At 40.1% G+C, this 13,250-nt stretch overlaps 1 long non-coding RNA gene across 1 annotated transcript in view; it reads right to left on the bottom strand.

Moving 5' to 3' along the window:
* Positions 1–4,668: 4,668 nt before the first annotated feature.
* The window catches only part of LOC146544491 (uncharacterized), a 9,269-nt gene continuing 687 nt past the window's right edge, over positions 4,669–13,250 (bottom strand). The window contains exons 2-4 of the long non-coding RNA XR_014883153.1: positions 6,625–6,674; positions 5,488–5,531; positions 4,669–4,964 (exon numbers count right to left, since the gene is read on the bottom strand). This is a non-coding gene — a long non-coding RNA (uncharacterized LOC146544491). The remainder of the gene's footprint in view (positions 4,965–5,487; positions 5,532–6,624; positions 6,675–13,250) is intronic.

Below are 13,250 nucleotides of genomic sequence, written 5' to 3'. Positions count from 1 at the left end.
AGCACTCTGCTTATCATCAGGAGCTTATCTGCCCAAGTAGAAAAATGTGGAGGGTCTGACCATAAAAGCATAGAAGGTTTTGTCCAGCCCTTCCTGTCATTCTTTTCTTTAGTATAAGATAACCAGTATGCATTTAAGTGTTTCTGCATCATGCATTGTAACTACTAACATTCCAGACATCTGCTTATTATATACAGATTTTACTACGAACTTACAAGACACTCTTCCACTCTGAAAAAGCTCAGCAAGTCTTCTAAACAACTCAATTTCAATATTCAGTATCAGATTCCATCCCTAGAATGCACACTCAGCCACCAGAAAAACACCAACACGCCTGGAAGTCAAAGCACAGTGAAAGCTAGTTGGCTCCCATTTCATCAAGCTAACTATCACAGTACATAAATCTTCCCTGTCTTTCTTATATTTCTTGCTTTTTGGAAAGCCACTTAACTTAGAATTTATGCTGTTTTAAACTTTCGAAGTTATACTTCAGAAATATTGCAACACCGTTATAATGAAGCCTTGCTACTCAGCTTCAGACTTGACTAGATTTGTTCATCCTGCAATGCTGGAGAAGCTCTATTTTCACAAAATTAAATAATAACCCTACCAAAGATTATAACCCTGTTAATTCTCAAACCAAGGAGTATTGTGGAACTTGCCAAGCTTAGAGAATTATTTGGCTGTGAACTCTTTAAGGTACAAAAAAAGCTTTTGAACACCGTTAAAGAACAATTTTCCCAAAATCTGTGCTTGTTTTAATTTGAAAAGCACAAGTTTGGTGCTAATACAGCTTAGATTCATAAAAGGCCTTTTCTCACAACTGTAGTGCAATAAGTCATTAACTTAGACTAACACTATTAGCTCATCAGAATATTACTGCCTCAATAGGCAAAAGAGTATGGAAATTAATTCAGAGAAAAAGACATCAATGTTTTGTATAACAGCAGACTTATTACGACAAAGTAATAGGTAGCCTAAACAGTGTTACACTTAAAGCAGCTGTTACTGCTCAGTTATTTCCACCCATCCAGTAACCCCCAGGAGACACCAGTGACCACAGAAGCAACCCCTGAGAGTCTGCCATGAAGTGCCATCTGCCACAAGTGTGTGCCATGGCTTGCCTCAGGTAACCCAAGTGTGAGTTGGTGCTGCCCATTACTGTTATCTTGATGCCGACATCATCTAGAAGGCTGGTAAATCTGGAATGTCTTCTGTTTGTTATAACCAATTAGTAGTTACTTTCTAGTTTTACATCCTATATATCTTGACTGCAGAGTCTCTTTTTGTCCAGATAGAAATGGCCAAAGCAGATGGATCAAAATGGGTACAAATTAGAGGCACAATGAGCTGTAGGAATAACATAGACAAAAAGAAAAAAAACCCCAAACCACAGAAGACAAGCTTCACTAACTCACCATGAAGCCCAAACTTCTCAGTAGCTGTACTTCTGGTTTCCAAGTAAACACTATGAGTGTTTGGTGAAAAATCTGCTCTTGATTTTCTGAGATACTTCATGAAAGTTTGTATGTCATGCTGTTTATGTACGGAATGCACCCTCAAGATTTTTCCTCAACACCTACCAGTCTTGGATCATGTGTGAACCATGAACAATATCAAAGTATTTTATCTTTTGGTTTATCTTTTGGTCTACAATGAATGTGGCACACTTTTAATACCCTTGATAAGGTGTTTTGTTGATGCTTTTTTAAAATATGATGCCTATCAAGAGTTGGTTTGGCACAGTAATTGTTGTGTGATCGTACCCTAATGAACTCCCATAGCTTACTACTTTCAGACCACTCTGTGAACAGTCAGCTCAGGGTCTGAATGGCTGCTTAACTGCAAACTAACTGCAAACTTTCCAGCCTATGTCACTTTCCTAGCTACACAAAGTACTACCAGCATCTAAGTATCAAAGACAAACTTAATTTCTCAGCACTAAGATCTAAATTGCACCAAAGGCAGAAAGAAACCAATAACGTGCAGAGAACAGACAAAATACTAAAAATTGCATGACAAGAAAACTGTACCACTATGGATAGAACTATATTAACATCACACAACCACTTCAGACAAACTGATTTACACTGAACTAATTCAGTTATTTCTTCTCTATGCAATAAAGACTTGAAAGAAGCTAATCAGTAAAATTTTTATCATCTTCACTACATCTTTAAACTGGACAAAGGGAAATATCACTTAAATCCGAGTGTAATTTGCTTTCAACATGGTCTGATGTGAAATTTGTCCATCAAAACTGATTCCTGGCAAATTCAAAATACTATACTGGCCAAATATGAGGAATTTTTCCTTCCAGCAATCAAAAATTGGAAGAAATTTTGTCTGAGAACAATTGCAAGATAAGTACATTTCTGATTGGGTTTTCTAGCCTTTTTGAAAAACAGACACCACCTAAATACCTGGTTAAAAGGGCAGCAGCCAAGGTCTTTGAACATCCAGGCTGAAAAAGGGAGCAGGTCACACAGCAGAAATTCCAGGACCCACTGTAGGAGTAAGTCAAATCCAGACATCTGTGATATCCTGCATTATTCCCTTCATATAGCTGCAAGATTTGTCGTATTGGAGACAAAATTATTTTAAAAGTTAGTTGGTAAATATACACCAGGAGAAAATATTCTCACACAGGATATCTGAAAGAGGGAAAAGGCTGAAAAAGGTCTTTTGTATTTGGCTTTAAGATCCAGCAATCTTGGGCTCTGACAAACAGTAAAAGCGAATCCCACTGCAGCCATCAAAGCCTCTATTGCACTACTCAGGTAATTACTTGTAATTGGCCATCCTTAATTAAATATGTTTTGGGGTCTATGTAAGACAATGTTAACTTGAGAGAAAATCTTCAAAGGCACCTCATCAGCACAGTTGGCTGAGGCTTTAATGAAGCCCATGACTGCTGGTGGATTTAGGTTGTCATTCAATCACAGTTAACTGTGTCTGGCACTTTCCCTTCATGCTGTCACTAGCAAGATACCTCTGAGAAAGATTTTTTGCTTTTTTTCCCCCCCTTTCCTTGAGGGCTTCATTTTCAACTAGAACAGCAAACTGATCGGGCTGACCACATTGCTCCGGATCTCTCCAGCTGGCACGAGAGAAGCACTGCTGATTTTGAAAGCCATCCCTACTAGGTAACCCTGAGCCAAAAAGCATTTTCTGCTAGTTGCTGAGCACTTGCCACTCCTGGTGGCAAATGTTCAAACGGCAAAGTTGATTAAAACTGGGAATTTGTTCTAATGTCCTCTTTCAAAACAATCCTTTCTATTGTAACATTCATTTAAATCTCTGCTTTTGAGTACTTAAGTGGCTTCTGCTAGGATGTTCCATACAGACTGCAGCAATGAGCTTTAGAGCAAGAAAGGGACCATTATCGACATTCTTCTCGAAATTCCTATGTCATAATGGCCAGAGAGACTCAATCCAATCATTTCCACATCAGACTTCTGCCCTGAGCTGCAGCTGGAGCCTTAAAAAACTCGCATGGCAGGATTTCAAGCAGGCCTCTGCCCTCCCCTCTTCCAGGCAGCCAAGCTATTTGCAAACACTTTCACACATTCGCCTGTCTGTGAGAAATGTAGGACAGATTACCACAAGCAGAACGTGTGAAAACTTTTTTAGAGAGCCCAGCTGCTGGTCTGTTTTTTGTAGACAAAGAGTGGGAGTTAGTTCAACCATTCCCCTGTTTTTCAGTCTGTAATCCCTCTTTTTTCCTCAAAAGAATCTTTCTCCTTTCTGGGGTGAAAACATTGCACAGCTCATGTCCCCCACCCCACCATGTGGTTCTTTCATTTCTCACCTCCATGTCTTCCCAGGATAGCATCACTCGTGTAGCATCCTTGTTGAGGCTCTGGCCGAACCATGATACGAGATGTACTACCCACTTCCAGCTCTGTTTGCTATTAGAATCTTAACGATTGAATGCATTTTGAAATATCAATATTATCTGTAATTACTTGATTATTAAGTAAAAAAGTTAGGAATAGAACAGAATTACGTGTTTTCATGCATGTAGTCAATACAAGTAAATTCCAATTGGGTGAATGTGAGGTGTTCTTAAGGCTGATACAGCAAAATGAGAAATTCCACAGAAATGAGGGTCTATGAAAAATAAATTTGGCATGGAAAATAAAATGAAATTATTTTAAATGTGAAAGCTGTCTGTGTAAGACTAAGATACTGAAGGAAATGAACCTTCTTCCTTTCATTTCCCTTTTGCTTCTCATTCTTTGAAAGTGTGATGATACTGAAAGCAAACAAAACATTTGAGAATTTTGCTTGATTTCTCCCAGTACAATCACACAGCATACTGACATTTTGAGGAAGTAATCTCTTGCCTATATTCTCCAATTATTGTGACTACTTAATTGCACATAAACTGCAAAAGATGATATCTAAATGTCTCGATCAATATGATTCCATTACTTACTAGTCCTAACTACCATTTCCAGCAATCACCAAAATATAATAGGAATTTCTAAGCATTCTTTGCCAATGTGCCGGTCAGTAGCGATAAAGCAGAGTTAGGAGCAAAGGGTATAATACAAAAGAGTGTCAAATAGCCACCGTGCATAGCACCACGTGAGGAAAAATGGTGGGAGAGAGATACAAAAACAATGAAGCTTTCCATTATCAGTAAGGTATTTTAATAAGCATAAAAGCTCACAGTGAAGTCTGTGGGAAATATACGAAAAGACAAATGAGATCAATTTTTGTAGAGAGGATTTTTAGAAATGCATTTGACAATGATGAACCACAGCAACTGGTCCCTGAAAAATGCATACAGGAAACGTTTATAGCAGCCAACTGAGTTACAAGACTTCAGTTTCGGAGAAACAGATTATACAGAGAGTCTGTGACGAAATTCAATCACGATGTCAGCACTAATTTCCCTTACCCTTGTATGCACAATGTGGTATTTCTGGCAATGTAGCACTAAATTTTCAGTTTTTCTGTGAAACCAGAACAGAATTAGAACAAAAAGATTACTTCAACATGGCTGGTTTTTCACCTAACTTGTGCTGAAGAGGGAGTCAATTTCCTTTCCTGCCACTTAAAAGCCTAATTACAGTATTACACATTTTATCATATGGTCATAAATTAAACACAGTGCATCAAATGAACAGACAGAAAATCCTATCTTCCTTTTCATAGCAGACTATGATGGTCCACAGATATCCAAAACTTAATGATCTGCTGAGCATGGATGACAATTGGGCTGACATTACTTCTAAAACAAAGGTTAGACCAATTTGAGAGGATAGGTAAGTAAATATAAGCTACCATTGAAAATGTTTACATTAAACTAACTGCATTTCATATATTTATTTTTAAACACAAGAGAATTCTTGTTTCCTAAATCACTCTGGTAATATCTCACAGATTCCAAACACAGAGACTTTGAAAAGAGATTTTGGAGGTCTGCAGATCTCTTCATATAAGCTTTCCTTTATTTTAGAATTAGATACAACTTACTTGCTGTCTTAGGTAATGCTCCATGAGTTTGCTGACAAAAATGCCTATAATAAAAGGAAAAAGTCAGAATGTTTATTCACTTTCTCCTTTGTGCTTTAAGGCCCCGTGGTTTCCTGTAGCTGACAAGTGACGTGGTGTTTAATCAATGGATATACAGATGGTATAGATATATACCCAGGAGCTTAGCTAATAGAATTTATATTGGAGAAATAAGAGAAAGTCACTCACCCTGTCCTGGGCTCACAAGATGAACTCCTGATGGAGCAGATCTCCAAAGAGAGATCCTTCCCCACTGGCAGTCAGCTCTTAAATGGGTCTAGGAGAGGTGGAGCCAGGCTCCACCCCTTCCTGCAGCACAGGTGATTTGCCTTCACCTGTGCTCCCGTAGCTGACTCATTGCTCGCCTCAGATGATCAATCAAAGGTTCAGGCCGTGATTCAGCAGCCCCATACACATGGGCTGGAGGGCCAGATGATTTTCTCCTATGGGATGCACCCACCATGGCAAACTTTAGAGTGGGTGCCCTTCACCCATTACCCAAAATGCTATGTTCAAGTTTTTTATTAGCTGTGATCCCCAGGGGGAACCTCAAGGGGCAATGTGTAGAAGCAGGCTCACTCACCACATAAACAGAATACAATTTTCTTTTATGTTAGCCTGCAGATTGCAAGCCACCTCTATAAAGAGCTCTCTGTCTCCTCACTTTGGCAGCATTCCTTGTCCCTCTGCACCAAAGCTGTATTCATATCAGTATGTGGTCACTGTAAGAACAGTGCCTGCCTTTTTAGAATAGACAAAGGGAGTTAGCATACCAGATGCTGGCGCCCTGCTCAGGCTGTGCAGTGCTCTGCCCCACAGCAGCCCCAGGGAATACCTAACCTGAGCACACATGAGCATGGCAACAGAAACTAGTGGCCAGTCTTTGAATTCATGAATTCTCTCTACAGCTCGTGTTCTTTCAAATGAACGAATGCAGCAATTAATACACAGTGATCAAATCATTATAGCAATGATGATGATGAGTGAGAAGAATGCTGATCTTGGAATACAGCAGGCTACAGGGAAATTTGCAGTTCAGTATTAACTCCAGAGTCTGAACTCTGTAACTTATGCCCACTGTGTATTCTTTCTATTTACCTTCAGGCACTAGCCCCTGGGTGACAAGCATGATTCCAAGAGACAAAGAGCTGTAAGAACAAAAAGAACAAATGTACAGTATTAGACAGAATTTGTTACTCGCTTGTTAATTTTCATATGTTAAACACTTGTTTTATATGATTATAATGCTGAATACATTACTCATCTTACAAACAAACAGCACAAACTAATTTAGTGTGCTGTTTAAATTACCTGCTACACCTGCTTGTTTAGATTACTATCTCTTTGAGGTGAGGATGTGTTCATGCTCTGCCAGACAGATTCTGTGGCACCTGGAACAAATGCATCATATTTAATTTTCTTCTTTCAGAAAATATATAATTTAGAGACAACCTAAAGAGGACTAAAAAGGCACTAAACCCTTGAGTATCTAACGTTCTAAAATCTGAAGAATTACACAATCTCAAGCTACATGGCGATACTTCCCTTTCATTCAAATGCACAGGAATGTGATAAAGAACTTCTACTGTTGTTTTAAATAATTGGCTTCATGAATACTGCCAACTCTATTGTTTTTCAAGCTCACATTAAACAAGAGTTTAATTCAACCACCTTTGCCTGTAATGATTATACTATAAAATAATCCAATCCAATAATCTTATATACTGCTCAGCTCAAACTAGGGTGACAGTCAACTCAGTAACATTTCTGACAAGAAATGATGCATTGCAATAAATGGCATGGCATTTTGCAGCCAATTTTCACAATGACATCAGGAAATCACTCTTGGTGTGTTAAGAACAAGTTTGGATCACTCATCTCTGTACCAGAAACTTTCCTTTTTACATTCTCTGTAGACCCTTGCAATTTCTCCAGCATGGTGAGCTTGTGAGATGGGACAATAGAGCATTGGCTGAAAGTATAAACCTGAGTTAGCTTTTTGAATTTAACCTCACAGGAGGAAATAAGTAAATCAACTAAAGTAGACAAATAATATAGCACCCAAACAAACAGAACTCCTTGTTTTGTTGTTAGCAGTATGATTTAATACTTTAATACCCAATGCAAAACCGGAAAGAACTACCCAGGCTGAAATTGCACATCCTGTTGATCTCTACTTTCCAAACCCAGCACAGTTGCTCCTCACCCCTGAAGCGCATTGCTTTATTTCTGTCAGCCTTTTAATTCTCATGAGCCACTGCAGCTTTCTGAGAAGAAAATTGCAGGAAGTCAAGGCAGTGTGGTAGTTTCTAAAAATGAATGTCTGCTCCATACAGAAGTCAATTTAAGTTCAACAAGAACAGATTTTTGCAAATACTCAGCCCTGACTTGCCTGACTTTCTCTCTGATCAGTTTTAAACATACTCATGACATCAAAAGACTTCAACTGCATTGGCTTCACCTTTGTAATAATTAGCTTGCCATCAGGTTTGGCTTCAGTTAATGACTGGCTCTTTCTTCCTCCCTTTGCTTTTTGTTGATGAAAAAAGCATCAATATTCTTGCATTCTACCACCCATGGTATCAAAATGTGATTATCAATAGATCATATCTCTTTAAAAGATCACTGTCAATACTTACAACATCATTATTGGGCATCTAAAATGTATGGGACAGTTGTCATAAAAATTTGTTCTCTGAGTACTCTGCAGCAACTGTGAGTTAAAGCCAGCTGCAATACTTGTGTTTTTCTGTAAAAGCACACCACCTACCATTGTACCTGTACCTGAAAGCCAATACTTAAGCTTCATAAAACAAGAAGTGCCTTGGGAAACAGAAAATATTTGTCTGTCACAGAACTCTGACTTGTTTTATGCCTGACTGGTCTGTAATTTTGTAAGCATAACAATTAGATGCTTTTATTGCCTACAGCCACCCATTTCGCATTGTAGATAATTAACAGTCTTAGTTTTTGCATTTTGCTGCACAGTCTGGCACTTCCTTTATCAACATACAAAGCGCTGCTGCTTTTCAGAAAGTACCTTCTCAGCACTGCGGCACTGAGCAAGGCTAAAGCAATCGGGAAGGACAGAGTTAAACAGGAAACATTTTGCAACAATTTAATAACCTGAATGATTTTTGGCATTCAGAATATTACTGCATAAACCATTTCCTGCACTTATCTTGGGGTCAGATACACAGCTGTAAAGCTCATGCAGCGTCTGCTTCGCACACACTGGACATTCAGACTGCAATGCTTTCTTAAGCGATGGAGCAGAAGCAAGGCGACCTTCTCTCACCTTGGTAAAAAGTCAATTAAGCACTGCATTCACAGTAACCTGCAGAACTGGTAACTATTTTCAGTACTTGGCTCTACTTTGTTCTCAGCCACTCTCAAAGAATGGCGATGGGCCATTAAGCAGCTTCCTGGTAGCTTTCCCACTTGGGATGAAAGCTGCAAGCTCTACTGGCAAGAACATGGCAAAGGGACAGGATCCGCGTCGACAAAATACTCTCAAACTGAATTGCCAATACGAGCGCTGAGCTCACAGCAGACTCCCGTCAGAGGATCTTGCATGCGTTCTGCCGGGCTCCACCGCCACCTCCTGGCCACGGCTGCCAGGGCCGTGCGGGGTACTGCAGCATTTTGTCTTTAATAAAAGTAGTTTGGGGTGCTTTCTTGTTTTTTCGGTTTTTTTTTTTTTTTTGCTGTTATTTTTTCTTTTTCCTACAGCGAGACTGTCTTTTTTAGTAGCATACCCTAACAGCACTTCAGCACTTACCATGAACTGAACAGCTTGTGAGATCAGCATCGTAATTCCTCCTGTTGTATGACCTCAGCATCTGTATTTCATAACCAGTGTGACAGTTAACTCACAGTTCATTTTCCTAGGTTCAAGAAGCCTTTCATCTTCCAGAAGCCTTAGCCACTCGAAGCCTCTTTCCCCAGAGCATTATCTCATCTTACCAGCCAAGCCAACCACTGGCTCTGCTGCTGCTGCTAAATGTCCTCTCTGTGTGCAGGTTTTGCAAAGGTCGTGTCCTAAAACAGCTCTTAAAAGTGCACCTACATCTCCTATGAGCTAAGAGGTATCCATGAAATCACACGTGAAAGAAAGATTTATAGGTACTCACTAAATGCTATTATGAAAAATGAAATATACAAGCAAATCCCATGCAACATGAATCCCTAAAGCCCCATAATTTCCTAGTTGGTTTGGCTTAAACTGGTCACAAAATGAAAGAGCAACGGAGCAATAATTTCCTCATAGTGCACACGTGTTTCTGGGGATAGCACAACACCTTCCTGTGTAGCAGTGCCTATTAAAAATCAGTGCAGTAGAAACGCAAAGTCATGGCCTGAAGCAGTGATTGAACACCTGGTGTGAAGGCAGCTCACCCAGTGGAGCTCAGGTGCAAGCAATGAAGCTGAGTGACCAGAAGTGGTGCAGCCAGGATCCATCCCTTCCCAGACCTCATTTAAGGACTGTCAGTGGAAACAAGGTGGTACCTTGGTGGAGATCCCTGCCTACCTGAGGCCTTCTAAAGGTAAGTAGCTTTTTCCCCTTTGTTTCTTCATTTGTGGCTGCTGCATTTGGATTTGTACTCATTTGCTACAACCAAAGGCTTTGCTACCCACCCCACTGTAATTTCCATTATGTCATAGCATTCCAATCAGGTTAGATTCCTTTATAATTTTAACTTCAGAGGAAAAGTTGGATATCATAATTAAGTTACTCAAATACTTTGTCCTTAAGATTTACATGAAAGTACTTTAGAGCTGTGATAATGTAGAGAAGACAGTAGACAGAAACAAATAAATAAATGCTAGTGCTTTAGGAAAAAGAAAACAAACCATCTAAGTCACAACCAATGAGATCTGCTGTTGTCAGATTACAAGGAGGCTGAGGAGCTGAGGCTTTACAGTCCAGGGAAAGGCGTGTAGGGCCTGTGGCTGTTTGTCTGAAAAGCCTTTTAGAAGATGCTGCAACACCCTGAGGTTGACCACATTCACCAGTGTCTAAGCCTTCCTGATGCAGTCTTAAACAGAAACACTCTGTGTATCCATAGAGCACGTGAAATAAGAAGGACCTAATATGAAATGTCATAAATCATGGTTTGTTTGTCTGTTAGAAAGTTACAAAAACTGTTAAATGCTTTTTAAAAAGATCTGTGAGGGGGGAAAAAACCTGAAGTAATGTAAGAAAGTGTGGTTTAAAATAATAAATATCAGTAACAAAAATATTCAGACCATGGAAAACCACATAAGAATTACACCACAGGGCACTGTTCTCATGCTAATGGGAATAGAAGTTAAGGGTGAATGAAAAGACATCAGAAGTCACAGCAGGAAACAGTCAACATATTTCTGAGTAAAACATTAAACTCTGTCCCTATTATGCACAAAAAAAAAAGTGTTATAGGGATTTTTATGTCCTGGCTTATTATCTGACTCCTGAATAGACTAATTTCTATTTTACTCTTGGCTTAGTCTGTTGTTTAATAGGGAAGAATGGCAGATAATTAGCAGCTATTTGAGATTTAGGATTTCACTTCTCAGTGTGAAGAAAGCAGCACAACGACCACAGTTTTGTCTTCTCTAAAGCTGAACAGCTATGTGCATACTTTCTCTTCTACTGTAAAGCCCTCCAACTTAGCAGATTTCAACAGTTCTAGGTGCTCATGTCCCGCAGTCAGACTTGGTTATACTGCTGTTCCTAACACACACTGAAGTGAGTCAAGGTGTGCTGTACTGAGTACATCAGTGGAGCGCCTCTGGGACAAGGTTAGTGTATGTCCCACATCACACTTACTGCTTTTGGGAGTAGCTGACAAGAGGTGAGGTTACACTTCAGATCAGGTAACAAATGAATGGCGTTTTGTTGTGGCCAACTTACTGTAACCTTGAGAAAATGACAACCCAAGTCTTTTTAATGTTTATGAGTACAAATATGCCATTATGGGCCCCAGCAGACCTGTGAGTTCTGTGCCTCAACTGTAGCTGTGGTAGATGCCTAACAGTAAGCTCACCCACCCCTGTGCTTCTCCAGAAGATTGTTCTTAATCCTGTTTTGCACCTGTATTTCTATGCTCTCCTCTACTACTCTGCTTTCTTCTGCCCCTTTGTCATGCTCAGGCAGACACAGCTCTCCTGGGCAGTGTGCAAGGACAGCTTTTCTCAAGTACCTAACAGTTCTTCAGAATTCTGAAGAATTTATTTTGGGATTCAAAACATGCTTGTGTTACAATTTGAACCCAAATAAGGCACTGACTTTTACAGTCATTAGCTACAGGGAAGTCTGCCCCTGTCAGCACCAACGCAGATATCCACTGCGAGTTCTGCTTAACTCAGGATTTTTATGCCTGCCTTAAGTTCAGAGTATATTGAACACTAATACAGAAAGAAGATGCTCATTTTGTGAGAAGAAGCTCTCACTGTAGTTTGCTATTTTGGTTTTGCTGGCTTGCCGTTATTGGATTCCTATTGCTTTATTTATCAGCTACATATTTGGCTTGTGTGACTTGAATGGAAGTCACACAAGCATGTCAGCTCTGTGATTCCAGGCATGACTAATTTTATTGGAACTCCACCTCTAAACCACAAAGTAAAACATAATAATTACTAAAAGCATTGCAAAATTGTTCCAGGTATTCACTGTCTGAACTTGGCCTGTGAGCACCAGCCTCTTGCTGTGCAGCTACAGAGGCAGCTGTTCTGGTTTACTCTGGCCAAGGAGCTCATCTTACATGTTCCATTTGCATCGTGCCATGGCAAGATGAAATGTTGTCACCACTTGCATAATCCTACACCAACTATAAGTGAAGTTTACTCAGATGAGGAAAATAAAGGATGCACTTAGTTATATGGATCTTGAAGCAGAGGAAAAACAGGGGGTCATTAAGACTATGCAGATCACTGACACAGGTTGCCCATAGAGGTGTTGGATTCTCAACTCTGGAGGCACTTGAGGTCAGGCTGGGTGGGGCTCTGAGCACCTGATGGAGCTGTAGGTGTCTCTGTTTGTTGCAGGGGAGTTGGATTAGACAGTTTTTAAGGATGACTTCCAACTTTGAGTCTCACTCTTCCTCCCCCAGAGAGGTTCATTTTCTTTTCTTTTTTTTTTTTTTCTGTAGAATACTGGTTTTGGGTCTCTTAAAGTTTGCTCCTGTGGACTGGGATTTTCGCAAGAAAGGCAAAGCAAATGCTTATTATAAAACTAATGTAGGCTGGGGCAGTAAGTAGAAGTGAGAAGATACAGCTGGCAGTTTCCTAGGGTGATGTACGATTAATAGAACTTAAGATAATGCAAAAATTCACAGCTACAAATTTAAATTTTATGCATATACATATATTAAACAAATTCAGCATTTGTTATACAATTCTTCTGCCCGAAGCTGGCAGCAATGACCATGGCTGGGTTCCTATAAACAGGGCTTCTTCTAATTTCTTCTGCTAGGATTTCTGGGCTGAGGTTTAAGCCACTGTGCTTGTTAGTTTTTAGAAGATTTTAGCGATCGTTGCAGGCAGTACGGCTTATTAGAAGTCCTTCGCCTGCTATAAACCATGGACGGTTAATTAAGATGGCACAGTGCCTTAGCGGCCCGTGCTCTTCCTCCCCAGACAGGGCACTGGAGGGAAAGGGAAGCCGTTCTCGACGAGCGGCAGCGGCTCCCGCAACCGCGACGATGACGGCGGTGAGTCCCGCAGCCCCGCGGGGCAGGGCG

Source organism: Meleagris gallopavo, chromosome 4, assembly GCF_905368555.1.
Source record: "Meleagris gallopavo chromosome 4, MGAL_WU_HG_1.1, whole genome shotgun sequence".
NCBI lineage: Eukaryota > Metazoa > Chordata > Aves > Galliformes > Phasianidae > Meleagris > Meleagris gallopavo.
This window is presented reverse-complemented; position numbering and strand designations above follow the sequence as displayed.